Here is a 4,428-nt window from a genome sequence, read left to right on the forward strand (position 1 = left end):
GGGGAACAGGGTCACATCACAGGAGAGTGAACGGTCTGTCAGAAATCATAGCACGTCAGCTGTCTTAACCGCGGCTTGTGTACTGCAACATCACTGTGTTTGTCACGCGACTCTGTTGCTCTTTCGGGCTTGAACTGATGGTAAAACTTAGACATTATTAACTGTCTTGATATTTACTTTGAAAGCTAACGCTCGCGTTGCACTTACGACGCATGCTTGTGGTGTTCAGCCAATCACAATGCACTGGGTCAGCTGGCCAATCAGAGCAGACTGCACTTGTCAAAGGCGGGGGCTTTGTTGTAAACAACGCGTTTGAGAGAGGCGGGGCATAGAGGACCTACAATAATGTACAGTATTTTAAAAATAATGTGTTTTTTGAACATTAAAGCATGTCAACATATTCTGTTACACCAATTACACAAAATAATTTAAAATAGCATCATATGACCCCTTTAAATTTAAGTTTAAATTTAAGTTTCTCACTTATGTGGTGAGAAAAGTACTTTTCACTTTACGTTCGAACATTTGAAAAGCGCTTTTTTTGATGATCTGTTTGACAATTAAGTGCTGAAAGTTTCATATATTCCATTATGAAATTAGAAAAAAGTTTATTGATATCATTAGTATTGAATTCAGGCAAAAAGAATTTAGATGAATAACACATATTCAACACAAGTGTTTATTTTAATGGTAAAATAACAATTTAACCATTTAAAATGCACAATTTATTTACAGCTAAATATTTTTTTCATGACAAAATGTAATTCTAACTGACAAATATTTCTGAAATCTGAATTCTGTCCTTTTTCGTAATTTTTCATCTAACAGTCTAACATAGTGATCTAAAATACAGAAAAGAACATTTCTAAAAAGCATCAATAAGATTACATTTTTTTAACGGTGTTGATTGTACATAAAGCTAAAAAAATAAAAATATTTTTTTTAAAAAGAAGCTTTTGTGTACATGCAGTTCATGTCTCATTTCATTTTTAAACCAATAAGTGATTAATTGCGGATCCTCTGATGTGCAGCTAAATCATTGATGACTTTGTAATCAAAGTAATTTTACCAGATAAAGGTGTTGGAAAATTTAATGTTTCAGCTGTGTTTGCAGCGGGTGTTTTCTTGGCGGACAAGGTAGCCTAAGTAGATGTGATGGGTGAAAGTATGGTTGGAGCCGGAGACGATGGTGTAACGGCGCTTCCGTTGTCATGCTGTGGCGTTATATGGGACACACATGCGCACACGCACCCCACGTCCGTCAATAGCCTGATTATGTCGTTTCGGAATCTGACGCCAACAAGTGCATAGAGCAAAGGGTTCAGGCAGCACCTCACATAAACTAGATTGCGTGTTATGTTTTCCTGAAGGTGGAACTTGGTCCAGTCTTCGCAGTGTTTCGGAGTGGGTGTGAATATTTTAATCAGAAGCACCACAGTGTAAGGAAGCTGGAACAGGAGGAAAAGAACCACCAGAAGTGCCATCAGACGCAAAGTCCTCTGTCTACACCAACATTTGCCACCAGCACGGATCAAGACGCATCCGATCGCACCGTAACACACCACCATCGCCACGCAAGGGATGCAGAATCCTGCGATCTTTGTCATCTGGGCCCACAGCTTCCATTTACTCACTTCATCGCCCCAAACTTTCATATCGCACAAGAGGACGTCTGAACCCATGTCGTTCTCCACGGAGCTGAAGAGCAGGTCTGGCAGGCTCAGGAAAACAGAAGTTACTGCGACTCCAAGCGCAGACAGCGTGCTGTAAAACAGCGTCCCAGAACTCCTCTTCCACATGACCTTGGTGCGAACCACCATCAAATAGCGACTGACGCTAATGCATGACAACAACAGCAGGCCATTGTAGGCGTTGATGGCGTACATACCGCGGTTTAGCTTGCACAGCACCTCACCGTACAGCCAGCTGCCATTCAGCGTCTCTCCCATCTGTAACGGAAGAGTCAGCAGAAACAGCATGTCGGACAGAGCCAGGTAGAACAGGAAGACGTCGGTCATGCAATGTAGACGTAGATGGCGGTACCGCATGAAGGTGACAATGACCAGCCCGTTTCCAATTACGCCTAAGAAGAAGACAATGAGGAAGACTATGGTCTGGACAGCAGTAATGGTCAGCTCCTGTTCTTTGCTGGCTACACACAGCTCAGCAATGTCAGTGACATTGACCTCAGTGACAGAATCGATATCAGTGTAATTGAACTCATAATCGTAAGTTGAGCCTAAAAGTGATGTTAAATCTTCTGTAGTTGAATCAAAGCTTTCCATACCTGTAAAACATGGCATAGTTTTGTTAAAGCTTTTGGAGCAAGGGTGCCGCCATCTTGCGTCACAGTGTAAGTTTGCTCCGTTGGCCAGTTAGGTAATATTAGCATTTCTTTAGTTTTTGAATGCACGCTTGTTTTGAAATGGAGGAAAATGAAATTGAAATCATCCATGTAATGGTAGTACTGCTCTGTCCCCTCGGCGTATCAGCTCAAATGCATAAGCAATTGAACTTATTATGGGCTCAACAGTCCTTTCAAGTTTGTCTTCCTCAATTTCAAAACAAACGTGTGTTTTCTTTTAGTCCAGCCCAGGGTCGTCACGTGTGGTTGCCACAAGCCTCCTTCGTCGAATCCGCCGGCCGTTCCTCACGCTAGCCCCTGGCCTCTGCTCACTCTAGGCCACCATGTGTGATGCTGTGTTTCATTGTGAAAGCAATACTACTTTGTTTGGTCTTCCAAAAATGGACACGACTAGAAATCAGTGGTTAAGTTGTATTTACAACACTGTTCCAGAACACTTCAACCCAAATATTCAGATGTGTGCAGCACTTTAAAATGGCTTTTTGGTTGCTTTTAGTCAGAAAACGTAAAGAAAACGACACACATACAGCAAGATAATATAATTTCACTTACCTGGCCTATCACTTGAAGAATAAGGACCATCCCTTCTTAAAAGTCTGTGTTAAAAGAGAGCTGCCTGTTGCACCATTTAATTAAGCCGACTGCTGTAGCCTATATCCAGCTTAGGAGTGTTTTCCCTTTTTTTATTTGTATATATACTGTTTGAATGACAGCTTGGTAAATCTGTTGGTGATCAAATATTGAATATCGCTACTCATCATAAGTACTTGGTACATTATCAGCGCAGCGGGAGACGTTCAAACTAATATCACGTAATTTACGTCTCTGTGATGATTGGTTGATATCAGAAGGGAGGCTAGCCTCCTCTACGAGGTTTCTTTTCTCAACACTCCTCAGCGCTGAAAGTGAACACTCGATGCTGATTGGCTCATTTTGTTTACCAACGGAGGCACCAGAGCTCAGCTCTCCCCCGACCTCCCCCTCCCCTTCTCTATCATTAGCAGTTGTAATTACATCAGCAGATTCGGCACATTCGCGATAAAAAAGCAGCACTTTCCAACTTCATTAACAAGTTATGGTATTACAGCTGTGAAATTACAAACAAAAAATACACATTCTAAGACATGAACTGAAATTAACTTTGAATCTCATTAACATTAAATCATCCTCAAAATTTTCGGGAAGCTGTGCCTCCCCTGCCTCCACCGATGAGCTGCCACTGAAGAAGACAAGAATTTTGATGATCTTTTTGGAGATTAGAACTTTGGAAATGTACTATCACACACTCTTGAAAATATACCAAAGATATTTAATAAAAATTATCTAGGGTGACCATATTTTAGTTTTCCAAAAAGAGGACAGTGGGTACGGACCGGGCGGGCTGGGGTGTGGTTGGTAGTTAAAGTAATGCAGAAAGCGCCCAAAGTAGCGCAATCTCAAATATCAAAACTCAAAATATGTCATTTCCATTAGGGATGCGCCGAGCCGATATTTATATCGGTATCGGCTCCGATACTGCCATTTTTCTCGGATCGGGTATCGGTCAGAGAGAGCCGATCCAAATCCGAGATTTTTATTTATTTTATTTTTTTTCTCCGATTGTGCAAATTATTCTGTGTTACTTCTGAAGCCATACGATAGCTTAATGTGAGCTACATGTGAATATTTAAGTCCTTACATTAAAGTTCACACAAACTCTCTCCGCTGTGGCTGTCAGTAATTCGTTCAGCCTTTAACGTTAAACCTGTTGCAATAACTGTTGCACAGATATAATACACTACGCATCAGTTTCTCTTCCCTTTGTGCTTTGCAGTTTTTAACACAAAGCACTTAATGTGCGCACATTGTAAGCGCTTCGTGCTCATAGACTGCTCCAAACTGGTCAAATTAATAAGTCATCTTCAAATCCTCTTCAACATGCAGTTGTCTGTGGAGGTATGCATATCTTGAGTTGTTTGTTTAATGTACTCACAATTTATTATTGCATAATAGTTTACCTGTGTACTTATTTATTTATTTTAGACTATACTATACATTTTTGCAACCAGTTATTGGTGTGATTA

The 4,428-nt window shown here is 40.7% G+C and overlaps 1 pseudogene; it reads right to left on the bottom strand.

The window, feature by feature from the left end:
- Positions 1–930: 930 nt before the first annotated feature.
- On the bottom strand, positions 931–2,285 carry LOC107564778 (C-C chemokine receptor type 7-like; annotated as a pseudogene).
- Between the last annotated feature and the right edge of the window lie 2,143 nt (positions 2,286–4,428).

This window comes from Sinocyclocheilus grahami, unplaced genomic scaffold (genome assembly GCF_001515645.1).
Source record: "Sinocyclocheilus grahami isolate Dianchi unplaced genomic scaffold, SAMN03320097.WGS_v1.1 scaffold25.1, whole genome shotgun sequence".
NCBI classification, from domain to species: Eukaryota; Metazoa; Chordata; class Actinopteri; order Cypriniformes; family Cyprinidae; genus Sinocyclocheilus; species Sinocyclocheilus grahami.